Consider the following 14,710-nt stretch of genomic DNA (forward strand, 5'->3'; position numbering starts at 1 on the left):
GGCTTAGTGTGGGGGGCAGCAGGCGGAAACAGGATTAGCGGCGGAGAAAATAGATATGGGCCTGAGACACAGGCACACAGAGCCACCCCTCCTCAGACCTGGAGGCCCCCACCTCTGGGCTCTGCCAGAGAGCCTGAGAGGGACCTGGCCAGTCCTCTCCAGGTGTAGCAACGTGGGGTGAGGGAGGTTGAGGACCAGGCTGTGACACCTCCTGCCAGGGTGATGGAGAGGCCTGACACTCTTCCCACCTTAGCCGGCCACCCTTCCCCCTTACTTCTTTCTCCTTTCTGCCCCCCTCCAACCCCCACCCCAACTCCAGCCTCAGGTTCTCTTCCTGTTTTTTTGGAGCTAAGTTTGCACGAAGCCAGGGCTTTGGCCTGTGGCTGGACCAGGGGGGTGGGGAAATAGGACAGCCAGTCCAAAGTCCTCAGGGACCCAGGAATCCTAGTTCCCCAGCTTCTCTCACCCCTTCTTAGGGCCTCTGAGGCCCAGGGGCTGAAGCCATCTGGCCTGCCCAGTTGGGAAGTCAGGGTGAGGGGTTGAGGTGAATCCCCTTGAGGATTGGAATGGCTTTGAAGGAGAGGCCCTTGGCCCAGGGATGCCCTAGGCATTTATGGAGCCCTTCCCTCTCCACCCCAGCCCCTCCAAGCTAGTACATGCCTTCCCCATCCCCCATAGGCCGCTTCCCCCTCCTAACCTCACCACCCCCAGCACTCACACTTCCTGGGGGCCGAGGCGGGGAAGAGAGACCGCAAGCCACGAAGGGGGAAGGAGGCAAGGGGAGTTGGCTGCTTCCCGGTGCCGTGGGGGTTAAGCCTCTCCTCCCTCAAAATCCCCAATTCCTGGTGCTTCAGCTCCTGACAGGAGGGAGACCTCAATTTCCCCCCACACTTTCTTTCCATGACAACTGCCCTAGTCCACAGCCTCTCAGGCCGCATCAGGGTAAATCTGAGGGAGATAAAAGATGGCGGAGGAAGGAATGGGGGCAACTCCGTCTTCCCCAGCCTTCCCCTCTTGTCCTTTGGGAACAAGGCCCTCTCCACTCTTGGCCCCTTTTCTTGGCCTCTTCCTGTCCCCTTACCGCCTTCTCGGACCCTTGTCTCCCCTCTCCGCGACTCATCCTTTGCTTTCTTCCTTCAGCCCTTGCGAGGCTCCCGCTTCCTCTCTACCGCGTCTATGTCCGCAGGCCTCCGAGGAATCATCCCTACCTCTCCTTTCTTTTCCCTTTTGGTTCTCTCGCTCAAGCCTCCTCACTTCCTCCATTTCATCTTGCTCTGAGCATCCCTTCTCTTCTCCCCAGGCAGGCGCAGTGTGGAGAGGGGCAGAGGAATTAAATCAAGATGCCAGGCCTGCCCTCCAAGGCCTGGTCTTGCCATGAGATGGTCACATTTAAGGTACCCACGGCCCCATTTTGGATGAAGCACAGGGCCAAACTTTGGGGGACAGTTGGGGAAGATGGGAGGGGGTGGTACAGTGAGAGCGGATGTCGGGTGGGGTGAGGGGGACAGCCTAGGCCTCTCTGCCCGTCAGAATTTCCAGCCCTGGAGCTGCTGGACTTTCCCCAGAGGCTGCCCACCCTAGGCCAGGCAACTGTGCACTTGGACAGACCCTGGTCATCAGGGTTCCCAGCGGGGGTCTGCCGGAGCAGTGCCAGATACCCTTAGGGCCTGAGGAGACCACACAGGGTGCCAGGGTCTGCCCTGTGCCCACCCCCTCCCCCCAGTCTAGCGTCTCCGGCTGGGTAACCGAGCCGGCTGGTAACCCCACACCCGCCAAGCCGCCAGCAGAAACCTGAGCCCCCCAGCCCCAGAGGACACCCCGGCCCGATCCCCGGAGCCCGGCTCCCTGCCAGCCTGTCCAACCTCCTGTCCTGGCCCAGCAACCCCTCGGCTCCCGTAGGCCCCTTCTTCTGCTCTCCTGTCCTCCTGGGTCCCCCAGACACAGAAGCTTCCCCACGCTCCAGCTCCTCAGCCCCTCAGTTCCTAAACTGCCCCCTGTGAAGTTCAGACACCCTCTCCCTAGCCTGTTTTTCAGTCCTTCTCTGACCCTTGGCCAATTCTAGGCCTCCAAGCCTCCCCTGGGGCCTGATCTCCCAAGCCAGAGTGTGGCCTACTCACCTGAACGCTGAGGGGCCTTGCCGGCAACTCCTCTTGGCCCCTGGGGGGAGCAGGTTGGGAGGGGTGGGGGAGGGCCGGGCTGGGGGGGAGGTAGGGTGGCTGTTCCCCGCTCCAGCTCCCTCCTTCAAAGGGGCCGCCCACGACTTGGCCCAGCCCCTCCCCCCTACAGCCTTAACCCTCTGGGTGCTGTCCCCCTCCCCCCAGATGGAGGGAGGGGTTACCAGAGGCCTGGCAGCGTGGGAGAGGGCCTAGAGTCTCTGCCTGTGGTGCCCGAAGCCCCAGCTGTATCCACCCTGGCCCGTCCTTTCTCAGTCCTAAAAGGGGAAAAAGGTGAGCAGTAGGAAAGGTAGGAGCTGGGACAGTCCAGGAGGACAGAGGTGAGGAGGAGCAATGGGAGAGGCTGCTGGAGGTGGGACCAGGAGAAGGAAGAAGGGAGGGGAGGGGACAGGAGGCAGCAGTGGCCAGAAGCGGGAGGAGGGGAACCCTGGACAGGCAGTGCCAGGGGTGACAGGTGCCTAGGTCCTAGCCCCTCAGGGCATATGGTATAATAGGGGAACACAGGGAGGCCCTCCAGACCCCAGTATGTCCCTCAGCACCCCTGGGAGCTGGCCGAATTCTCCCCACTCTGTACTGGGCTGGGGCCCTCAGGGGCTGGGCAAGGCAGCACCCCGCCCTCCCCATGCCTCACCCCAAACCCACTCACATACCACAGTTCCTTGCCCGGGCACCAACCCCTGCCAACCAGGCCAGGGGGCAGCACTTGTGCCAGCCCCCAATGGCCAGGAGGATCAGGGGGACAGAGCTGGCCTGAGGGGGGTGGACAGATGGGGGGAGCTGTGGGCACCGAAAGAGGAAGGAGCCGGGAGGGGGCATCTGCTGGGAAGCAGCTAGCCCCACCCCTTGCGTAAGCTGCTGCCACCCTGGCTGGTTGGGTGGGACCCGCCTGGGCCTGAGGGGTAACTCAGGAGGGCTCTGAGCCCAGAGATGGGTGGGCCACAAAGTTCCACTTAAACAGCTTCTGAGGTCTCTTATTCCTGGAACGAGGTGTGCCCTAGGTCCCCCAGACACTAGGCCATCCCAAGTCCTACTGGGCTGGGAGGGGGCACCACAGAAATGCCCCCTAAAATATCCCCTCCCCTTTCCCCCCAACAGCTGCTGGCTCAATGCCGCTGGCCTGCTGCCCCTCACCAGCTCCCGGCCCGGTTGGCACCTACCCACCAGGATGCTGGCAGTCCTGCCCTCCTCTCCCTCCTACCCCCCTGGCTCCCAGCGCCCCATGCCAACTGTGGGCCTCGGGTGGGGGAGGGTCACCCCTGTGCCTTGGTGCCAGCTAGGCGGGCCCAGGCCCTTAGGTCCTACAGATAAGGCACAAGACCCTGTTCTCAAGCCATCTCCTCAAGAGGCAGCTCACGGGTTAGGGCCTACACAAAGAGAGCCCAGGGGGCTATGGCCAGCTTGATGAGCAGTTATTGAAGGCTCTACTCCCCAAGGTGGGGGCCAGTGTCTCTCCCTGCCACCAGGCGCCAGCCTCCCGGCATTCCCCCTGCCCAAGCATTTGCTTGGGCACCAAAGTCCCTGATATTCCTGAGTGCCCTAGTGCCTGCAGCCTGTGAGGGAGTGGGGCGGGGCTGCTCTCTGCCCTTTGATCCCCATAAAGGGAGGGAACCAGCCTAGAGGGCAGGGGGCAGGGAGGGAGTTCATGGGGCCCCTCCATTTCACCCCTGCCAGGGGCAGCAGGGCAGGGTGTGGGCATCTCTTGGGTGGGGCCCTCAGGTGAGAATGGGTAGCATGTCTCAGCTGGGGGGATGGATGTCAATCATGGGTACATGGTGTCATGTGGGAACAAGATGGTGAGGACAAGGTGGGGGGATGCAGAGGGTCCCCACATTCCAAATCATCCCAGTCCACTTTTAGCCCCATCCAGAAAAATTTCCAGACTTAACCAAATTGAGAGATCAAGGAGGACTACAACTCCCAGTATGCACCACAATTGCTTTGCATGTACCTTGGGAGCTGTAGTTCCCTTGAGAAGCCCAGTGCTCTCCTCTTCCCCAGAGCCTTGCTGATGGGGTGGGGAGGGCAGAGCAGAGGACTTGGTTATGAATCTCCAAGGGGACTGTGTTTAGAAGAGGTACAAGGCAGGAGGTCCATGGTGGGGGGAGAGGACCCCCTCCCAGGCAAAGGGGGAGGAAAGGAGGAAGGAAGGAGGAGAGGATGTCTGTTGAAAGGGGCATATGGGTGGGGAGGAGTTGGGGGGAGTGGTGGAAACAGGAAGGAAACTGAAGCCAGAGACATGAGGTCGAAAGCAAGGGCCTGGTGGAGCCCCACTCCGAGGCTCAGCAAGGACTGGGAAGGCATTTCCCCCTGCTGGGCCTCCGCACCATTCTGGTGGTCTGGGGAGGCATAAGAGGAATTAGTGATGTCAAGTAACAGTAGACTGGTGTGTTTGTGGGGGTCACTGGCTCCGTTTACCTGCCACCAGCCCTCTTTTGTCTAGGGCACCCTCAACTCCTGGATCTGGCACAGGTATCTGCTGGCTGGAGAGCTCTGAAAGCTGACTAGGTTCTAGGATGCTAGCAGGAAGAGGAAGGGGTTGGGGGAGGCTAGGGCCAGGCCTGATGGGTATGGTGGAAGGAGACATGTATGGGGTTAGGCCCAGGTGTGAGGTCAAGGAATTGTGCTGGCAAATGAGGATGCCATCCTCTAGGGCTGAGGCCATGGCAACTGGGAGGCCTCAGTGAAGAGAGGGCTAAGATGCCAAGGAAGGCCACCAGCCTCCCACCCATCCCAGGCTGTGGGACAGAATGAAGAAGGCAGCCCTTTCCAGTGTCCCTGTGGAATTTGCTAAAGGTAGCTCTTCCCCTTGTGCCAGGCAGCCTGTGAACATTAACGGTGGCAACTCAGGGGACCAGATGGCAGCTGGGTGCCCTCTCTTAGTGGGGGTGGAGGTCAGAAGTGGGCAGAGGCTCTGCTTCCAGGCCACTTTCCCTGGGCTCCCCAAGGTTCTGGGACAGATGCTTATAGGCCCCAGCCAAGACTCTTGCCAAGACCTGGGTCTAGCTGGGTGGTGGGTCATTCTTGCCTCTCCAAGACCTTTGATGGTGGGCAACAGTAGCTCTTACCCCTTCCCCCCAGTCCCCCAGGCCCGCCTTGGCGCCTGGCCGCCTGTGTGTTGGCAGGACTGGTGGAGGGGGGGGCGGCGAGGCAACTTCAAACTGTCCGGGCAAAACGTCAAGTTTACTCACGAGTTTACTCAGCAGAAGGAGGGGGAAGAGGCCAGGGCAGGCACACCCCATGCCAGGGTCCTATCCGTCTGCTTTTCCCCACCTTCCTCCCCCACCCTCCTCTTCAGTCCTAAGCCAAAACAGGCTGAGGTCCCAAGGCCTGGTGGCAGGGCAGTCTTAACTCTCGGAAGGTCAGGGAACCAAGCAGGCTGGAGGCAGGAAGCCCTGAAGCAGGCCCAGAGGCTTCTACCAGAGGGCAGTGCCCTGCCTGGAGCCCATTCACTACCCGTCTTGGGACCTCGGCCTTAGGCCAGAACTGGGTCTCTTAGCCACCAAGAAGGGGGCAGTACCAGGCCAGGCCTCCTCCATCTGACCAGTCCCCTGGGCAGTGACTTCTGACCCCAAATGCCCAGTACTAGGCTGTGCCTCAGGCAGCATGATGCCATCTGGGCAGCCATAGGATCAGGGGCTGGTTCTCTAGGCCTTGACTTGGAATGAGGGGCCAGCACCCTATCTGACCTACTTCCCTTTCCTCCCCACCTGCTTTCATTCTCTGCTTTTCTCCCCCAGCCTTCACTGTCCCCACCCCAGAGGCGCTCCGCCCCCCATGCCCGCTGGGCCCCCTCCCCCACCCTTCCCCAGGGTGCCAAGTGCAAGCACACAAAGGGCCCGATGGTGCATTGTTAGCCCAGCCCCCGCTGCCCGCCTCGCCCTCCCTGGGCAGGCACTAGGCCAAGGAGGAGCTGGGGGCCCTGGGTGCCAGGGGGCACCATGGGGAAGGGGGAAGAGGTCAGCACCTGTCTCCCAGTCCCTGGGGTCCATGTCAGCCAGAGCTGAGCAGTGATGAGAGTACCCCATTAGAGCAGGCCTCTCTCCTTGACACCTGAGCCTAGTGGGCACTGCCTTCTTTCTTCCCCAGAGCCCCCTTCGGGTGGTATTAACCCCTTCTTCACCCCTGTGCTAAGGTTGGGGGGTGTGGTACCCAAGGGAGGGGACAGTGTCTGGGGGTGCCAGCAGGCTGTGTGGTGCCCACAGCAACCATGTAACAGAGGCACGCTGCGGGAGCCGGGGTCCCGAGGGCCAGGGACAGGAGGCACTGACAGAGATTTCTTCTTGTTTCATCAGCTGCTCCAGGGGGAGCCCCCTGCCCTTCTCCCCAGTCACCACTGAGGAGGAACACTAAATGTTACCCAAACTCAGTCACAAATATGTCCCTCTCCAGCCCAGCACAACACTCCATATGCCCACTGTCCCCTCCCAACCTGATGCCCACTCCATGCCAGCTCTCCCAGCAGTGCCAGGAGGGTACAGGGGTGACCAAACCAGTTGGTGTGTGTGTGGGGAGCAGAAGGCAACCCCATAATCATCAAGGCTCACCCCCCTATACACATGCACCCTCAGGAAACAGAGTTCCCATCCTGGTTTAACCCCTCACCGCCCAATCTGGCTCCCCCTGCCCCTTGATAAACTGTCTCCCTCCTCCAAGAATAAGTTGGGGGAAGGCGGAATAGCTGCGCTGACTCATTCCCATTCTCAGCTGCAGCTAGGGGTCTCCAAGGCACTCGGGTGGGGGTCAATTCAAGAACGCCCTCCACCTGGCCCGGAAGCCAGGACAGCCTGCTGGTCTCCCCCTCTCCCCAGCACCCACTTCCGGTGTCCCAAACTAGGTCAGCAGCGCTCGTTTCCTGTGGGTCAGCTAGCACCCGCGCCTCTGCCCCTCCCCTGCTCCGGACCCAGACTCCCCGCCCCCCGCCCCCCAGGGCGCCCCGAGGTCTCACCACGTCTCAGCCGCCCTTTGATACGTGGGGGTTGTGCGGGGCGGGGGGCAGGGGACCCGCCCTCTCTCCAAACACCAGCAGGGCCGGGGCGCCTGGGCAGGCACGTGTCCGGGCACAACCCGCTGCCCACGCCGCCCCCCCACTCCCGGCCCCCCCTCGCTCTGGCCGGGACACGTCGCTCTCTTACTTGGGGTGGGGTGGGAGGAGAGAAAGAAAGCTGGAAATTGAAAGCAGCGCCCCCCACCCCTTTGAATGGCAGCCCTCTACCAGCGGCGCTCAGAGTAGGTTCTACAACAACACAGTAGCGACCCCCACTCCGGGTAGGGGCAGGTGCGCCGGCGCCTGTGGGGGGACGGGTAGTAGGTAGAATTCTTCCCAGTCGCCCACCCTCGCTCTTGGGCTCTGGGGGCCGGAGCTGGCTTTGAAAAGGTGGCGGCGGTACTGCAGCCTGAACGAAGAGAGTGGGATTGAGGGGAGGCGGAGAGAGGGGTCGTTCTACATTCGCTCGAAGGTTGTCGCTGAGTCCCACTACCAGCGAGAGAGCGCGACTCTGGAAGCGCAAGAAACCGAATAGTCCAGCCGGTAACTTTCCCCCAAGCCGCGGCTCCTCCTGTGCTCCCCCCACCCCCCATGCAATTGGCCCGGGTCCAACCCACCGCGCCAGGGGGCGCGGAGTTGGGGGGGGAGCGTTGTCCTAGTTAGAATCCGTCAGCGTTTCCATTCCCTCTACTCGGACGGGTCGGGGGTCTCCCCCTAAAGTCACGAAGGAGACTGGGGGAGCGCTCAGCGCCGCCTCACCCTCTCTCCATCCCGGAGCCGCCAGTCTGTCTGATCCCAGAAGTGCAGAGAAAGTTTCTGGGGACCCTCCGCCCTGGGTTGGGGGCGGCTGTAGTTCCTTCTCTACCTTTCCTCCCAGTTAAAATCAATTCCAAAGACCCGGAGTGTTGGGAAGGCACAGGGAAGGGGAGTGGTGGGAATCTGGTCTGCGTGCGTGTGTGTGTGTGGGGGGGTCCCACTTACAGGACGGACGAAGGACACTGCAGCAGTCTCGAGTATGGGGGACCTCTAGCCAGGAGACAAAAGTGGGGTACACTCACCTCTCTGCCTTTGGGTCCGCTGGCTGGAGCTGCTGAGGCTCCGGGTGTGGGGAGAAGCGCGTCCCCCGCCAGGCCCGGGGGCTTGGGGCCCTGCTCCGGTCCTGGTCAGAAGGCCGCGGTCAGTGGCTCGCTGCTCTCTGCTGGGGGGCTCCTCCTCCGCAGCCCTCTGCCTCCTCCTGCCGCCCGCCCCCCCCCGGCCCCCGAGATTCTCTAGCCCCCATCTCTCCCAGTCCACCTTAACTCGAGCTCCGCCCCCGACCCCCATCCAGCCCTCCGCCGCTCCTCCGTCCCGCCCCCTGCACTCCACCTCCCGGCCCGCCCATTGGCCTGAACACCCGCCCATCCCAAGTGGGTCCCTCCCTGCGTTCGGCCAGGGAGGGGGCGGAGCCGAGGGGCTGGCCTGAAACCTGGAGGAGGGGAAGAGGAGGGGGCAGTGTCCGCAGCGGCCGGGGAACCGAGCACCCCCATCAAGGGCTCGCACTCCTACAAGAGGGGCTTCCGTAGGGTCAGCACCTCGGGAGGGAAGGGTATTAGGAGGTTAAAGATACACTAGGTGGGGGCGAGGCGGGGACTTAGGGGATTGAGGGAGGGGGGTCCCGTGAGGGGCTATAATCAGGTCAGGGCCCCTGGAGGTAGGGGGAGGGGAGCCACCCGGCCATCAACTCCAGCTCCTACGCCCCACCCCACCCCTTGGAGGCGGGGGAATTGAGGGTGCGGGCACCCTGCGTCCCTCCCCACGCGTGACGGCGCCTCGCGGGGAGGGAACGGCGCCCTGGGCAAGCAGCCTCTGCGCTCCAGCCGGTGCCCGATGCGGCCTTGGCATTGTCGGAGGGGAGGGGCCAGGTCCGTGAAGGGGGAGGGGGAGGAACGCTCACGCTCCTGCTCCCCGCCTCCATCCCGCTGTTCCCGAAGTGGAGAAACTGAGTCTCCGCGAAGGAGGGACCTCTGGACTTGGGTTCGCTCAGAGACCTGGGAGGCGAGAGGGGTCTGAGTGTTTTACGATGTGTATGTGGATTTGGGGGGGGGGCGGATCAGGATACGTACTTAAGTGCCCCCCAACTGAGGAAGGTAGCCTGTTTGGGACGCTTCCAACTGGGCCTGCGGCGCTACGTACCCCAAAGAGCCCCTCCCACTAGTGTAAAACTGATTCAAATCCGGCTCCGGCGGGCCAGGTTCCGCTCCCCGAGGCCGGCCGGGCCGAACCGGGTCGAACTTGCTTTCTCCAACCCCAGCCCCCTCCGCAGAGGGCCTCCCTCCCTTTCCAGCAGGTGGCTCCGCGGGACACCAGCTCAACCTGTTGGACCACAATAGGCGGCGCCAGGGGGGCCCTGGCCCTCACCCGGGCTGACCCGGGATCCCCGAGCAGGGGGAGGGGCGGAGTCCCGGTCCCTCCCTCTCTCTCCCTCCGGCCGTGACTCAGCCTCGGGGCCGCTGCCCTGCTCCCCAGCCAGGGGCGGAAAGTGTGAGGCGCCCCTGAGGGCCCAGGCCAAACCAAACAGCCCCCCACCCCAGACATTATCTCACTGTAGATTTAGGGGGGCTCTAGGAAGGAGGGGGTAGCAGTAGCAGGCATGGGTCTCTCCCGCTCGGGTAATCCGCTCCAGGTTTTCCTATCGTCCCTGTCCCTCTTGGGTCCCGAGGCTGGTCACTGCTCCGGGTTTTCTTCTCGGCCCCGCCGGACAGATTCTGGTTCGCGAGCGCCCGAAGCCGGCGGGGTCCAGGCCAGGGATTTTCCCTCCCTTCCCCAGCTCGGGGTCGCGCTAGCCTGGAGAAGGGCCGTGCCAGGGGCAAGACGGCAGTGCCAGAAGCACAAGTGAAATTGAGAGGGGGCTGCTTCGGGGTGGAGAGGGCATGGCCGAGGAAAAGGGGGGCGGGAAAGTGGCTCGGGGAGGGTAGAGCCAGGGCCTCTAGAGGCAATAGAAGGGAGGGCACCTTGGCATCAGCCCATAGGTATAGAGAAGCGAACAGCGGGCTCGCCATGTCCCCCATCCCTGGGGGTCGCCCCAGGCGTCTTGTTGGACCCAACCTGGATTTTTCAGTGGCTGGAATGCCATTCCTCACTTGAGTCTCGAGAGTCCGGGAACCTCCTGTTAGTTTCTCAGTGACGCCCCCTCCCACGTTCTCTTCTGGTCCACAAAGCTCCCTCGCTCAGAAGTCGGAGTGGGGAACCCCGACTTTGAAATTCCCGCCTAACCCCCAACTCCCGGGCCCTTACCTCGCCAAACCGCTGAGACCGAGTCGGCCAAGAAACGCTGACTGGGGGCCCCGCCCTCTCCCACGAAACCCCAGCCTGGCCCCTGGGGCCTGCCGCCACCCCTGCCCTGCCACTAGGCCTGGACTGGAACTGGGAACTGGAGGGCAGGTGTGGGCTCTCCAAGGGCCCTCCAGGGGATCGGGGAGCGTCCAAGATCCGCACGTTCAGTTGGTCTTCAGGCGACCAACTAGACCTTAATTTTGTGTGGCAGGAGGTGGGTAAATACCCGGAGAGTGAGGTGGTTGACCAAAGAGAAGGATGAACGCCCAGGCCGGGAGTTAACCCCTTTTAGGGAGAACTGCACACCTGGGGCTGGGACAGCGATTCGGGGTGAGGGCCAGGTGCCTAGGCCGGGCCACGTGCGCCAAGGTTGAGCTGCAGAGGAGCTGGATGTTTGCAGAGCCTGGAGGAGAGAGGGCTTCTGGCGGGAAGAAAGGCACGGCTGTGACTGGGCGGGGTCCTGAGTGAGTGGGTCTAGGGGCCTGCTTTGGAATGTGGGGGGCTGAGCTGGAAGCGGCGCATCAGCTTCGGCGCCCACCTCTTCCCCGCTCTCCACCTTCCCCCGGCTGCCTCCGCTTCCCTCGAAAAACCCGCCGCCCAGGAAACCGCTGGGGGCGCTCAGACCGCAGCCCTGCCGCCCCCCGGCGCCCCCACCGCGACCGCCCAACCCACCTGAAGGAGCCGTGGCTGCCAGGGTTGCCCCCCTCCCGCCGACTACCCCCACACCTGCGGGCTGCACTATTTATAACTCGGCGCCTATTCCGGGCCTCTGGGCGGGAGCCCGGTGTCGCGCAGCGCTAATCATCGCCGGGATCTCTGCGCCCCCCAGGGCCGGGGGAGATAAATTTAGCCTCAGGAAGCTCGGGGGAACATTTTCCAAAACTCCACGTCCCAGAGAAGGCGAAACTGAACCCCTCTGCCCTCAGCCTCCTCCGGACAGCCACCAGGCGGCGCAGGTCCCCCGGCTCGAGAAGCCGGGTCGCTGCTTTGAAGCTGGGGTAGGTAAAGGGTTGAGAAAGAACGACCTGAGGGTACTGAGGGGCGGAGGTCAGAGGGGTCAGAGAATGGCCAGAAGAATGGGTATGCCCCCAAGGCTGGCAAAGACTGGAGTAGACAGTCTCAGCTGGGCATAACTGAGAAAGGACTAATGCCTTTTGAAGGGGAAATAACTCATATGCAAACGAGATGCAAATAGGGACGCAAATAAGAGCGTATTCCCTTGGGGGTCTGCGCTCTGGCGCTAGTGAAACAACTGTCACACTCTCCTTTCTGCCCGTCTTTCAGTTTAGCTGGGAAAACGTGGGACCCGCCCAAGATTATTACTATAATATCCAGTTTATTGCGCACGGCTCCTCAGACCATTTCTCTTGACCCCTCTCCTCCAGCTTCTGCACACCACTGACGGTCTTATATTCGACGTAGTCAGCTGGGAATCCTGGATATCAGGCCGCTCCTCCGCATGCTGTCGTACTTGGGGGTCACTTCCAGTTCTGCCTGGTCTCCTTCCCTGTTTTACCCCGCCCAGTCCCCTACCCCTTGTGGCCACTAGAGGGCCCCGGGGCGCCGAAGGGTAGATGAGATCTTACCCATCCCTCCCTGTCTAGGTGCCTGCACATCTTCCTTTATTGCTCCCCTCATCCCCCTCCAGTGAGTTCTTGAGACAGTAGTTTGTACACTTAAAACCTGAACTTACTCTAGTTGGGAAGAGAACATTGCAGGGAAGCTGCCGCATCTCACTTTCCCTTCTAGACCAGTAGGGAGGTGTAGTCCAGGGAACCATCTCCTGGCTTTGTGGCTTACATGAAAAGGGCATAGCTGGGCCTCCCAAATGAGCGCGGGGGAAATCAAGAACAAGGGGAGATTAGGGTTGAGGTGAAGTGGGAAAGCATGGAGTGGGTACAGAATAGGGGTGGATAGTCCCCTCCACATTTCTGCTAGCCTGGCCCTGCCTCCCCGGCCACTTAGGCTACCACCCCAAGCACCAGTTCAGAAGAGGAAGGCAGGAGAGAAGCCCTGAATTTGAGATGAGAGAATCTGGGTTCACTAAATGACTACCCTACTGCAGTGTGCTGTTCATATGACTTTGGAGGGGTCACCACACCTCTCTGGGCTTGTTCTTTCATGTTAAGATGGGACAATTGCCCTTGTCCTAACTACTTTTTTTTTTTTTTGCGATACGCGGGCCTCTCACTGTTGTGGCCTCTCCCGTTGCAGAGCACAGGCTCCGAACGCGCAGGCTCAGCGGCCATGGCTCACGGGCCCAGCCGCTCCGCGGCATGTGGGATCCTCCCGGACTGGGGCATGAACCCATGTCCCCTGCATTGGCAGGCGGACTCTCAACCACTGCGCCACCAGGGAAGCCCCGTCCTGCCTACTTTTGAAGTGGACTTGTGTAACGCTCGCACACTCTGTAGCTGAAACGGGCTCTGGAATGGTATATGAGGTTTTTGTTATCCTCCCTATCCCTCTCCTCAGTCTTTCCACTTTCAGGGCTCTGACACTCTCTTTCCAGCTCTGACACTCTCCTTGGGCTACTGGCAGTCACGACTTCTCTCCCCTCTTCAGCTCCCACCACCTGCCACAATCACAGGCCCTGCCTTCCACCCCTACTACTTCCCCAGTGGCACTTGCCAGACATCCCCTCCCCTGGCAAAGTCAGAACCCTCAGACTTCAGGATCCACCTCCAGGCACTGCCCCAGCTTGGTAGGAGTGAGGTCTAAGAAAGGAAAAGGAGGCAAAGGTCTAGAGCTTGAGTCAGGGAAGGGTTGGGGTTGGCCAAGCAGGGTGCAGGCTATGAGGGGGAGAGGGAACTCCAAATTCAGATGGGAAGTTGAATTCTGTGTCCATCTCTACAACTAACCTCTCTCTCCTTGGATTCAGGACCTTCTCACTGCTGTGCCCTGGGGCTCTGAAGGCACCAGGCAAGAACACTGACCTGCATTTTGTGGATGTCTAAAGAGGGGCTGCCAGGAATAAGAAATAACCTTGAGTTGGAGTACTATAGAGTACAATACTGCTGTACAAAAGAATGGTCAGGCTCTAAATATACTGATGTGGAATCCTGTACGAGGTATGTGAAGGGAATAGCAAGGTACAGAACAGGGTATAGAGTATGTTATTAACTAGAAGTATAAGTATATGTAAGTGCAGCCACTTCTCCCTACTGCTATTGCTGTAAGCCTGCTCTGAGCCACCAACATGTCTGGCCCCGATTGTGCCCATGACCTCCTAAAAGGTCTCTACTATCATACCCTTGGTCCCCTAAAGTCTATTCTCAACCCAGCAGCCAGTGTGAGCCTTTTAAATAAAAAATCAGTTTATGCTCAACTGCCTGCAACAGTTCCTCATTTTACTTAGCATAAAATCTCAAGTTCTTACCATGGCCTACTAGGCCTGCCTCCACTCCCATCCTTAGCTTGACTTTCTCTTTTTCCATAGAACCTATCACCTAGTAACATCAATGTACTTATTTTTTAATGTTTATATTTTATTTTCTGTCTCTACCCACCAGAATGTAAACTCCATGAATACAGGGATCTAGTTTGTTCACTGCTGTATTCAAATCAGCCAGATTGGCATATAGCAGATGCTCAATAATATTTGTTAAATGAAAGAATAAATGTTTTGCTATTTGCAAAAACATGGATGAACCTGGAAGGTATTATGCTTAATGAATAAGTCAGACAGAGAAATACAAATACTGTATGTTATCACTTACATGTGGAATCTAAAAAATAAAACAAATGAATGAATATAACAAAACAGAATGGACTCACAGATGTAGAGAACAAACTAGTGGTTACTAGTGGAGAATGAAGGGGGAGGGGCAAGACAGAGGTAGGGGATTAAGAGGTAAAAACTACTGTGTATAAAATAAATAAGTTACAAGAATATATTGTATAGCACAGGGAATATAGCCAATATTTTATAATAACTTTAAATGGAGTATAATCTGTAAAAATTTTGAATCACTGTGTTGTACACCAGAAACTAATATAATACTGTAAATTAACTATACTTCAATTAAAATAAAAAGCTAAAAAAAAAAAAGAATGAATGACGATGCAGTATATGCATAGACTATCTCTGGAATGCTGGCCAAGATACTGGTCACCATGGTTACCTCCAGGCAGGAGAGCTGGGGGATAGGTGTGGGAGGGAGATACTTTTTACTATCAGAGTTTATTAGGCTTATATTACTTTGACAAAAAAAAAAAAAAAAAAAAAAAAAAAAGGGGG

General features: G+C 59.4%; 1 protein-coding gene across 3 annotated transcripts in view; it reads right to left on the reverse strand.

Annotated features, from left to right (window-relative positions):
• The window catches only part of ZBTB7B (zinc finger and BTB domain containing 7B), a 15,854-nt gene extending 7,438 nt beyond the window's left edge, over window positions 1-8,416 (reverse strand). The window contains exon 1 of one of the 3 annotated variants that reach the window (XM_024748146.1): window positions 8,217-8,416. The gene's annotated coding sequence lies outside the window, so the exon portion shown is untranslated. Of the gene's footprint in view, window positions 1-2,117; window positions 2,180-2,824; window positions 3,276-8,216 lie in introns of those variants that run through there. The other 2 variants (XM_024748147.1, XM_024748148.1) reach the window with 2 other exon arrangements.
• Window positions 8,417-14,710: the final 6,294 nt, after the last annotated feature.

This window comes from Neophocaena asiaeorientalis, unplaced genomic scaffold (assembly GCF_003031525.2).
Source record: "Neophocaena asiaeorientalis asiaeorientalis breed wild unplaced genomic scaffold, Neophocaena_asiaeorientalis_V1.1 scaffold76, whole genome shotgun sequence".
In the NCBI taxonomy this organism is placed as follows: Eukaryota; Metazoa; Chordata; class Mammalia; order Artiodactyla; family Phocoenidae; genus Neophocaena; species Neophocaena asiaeorientalis.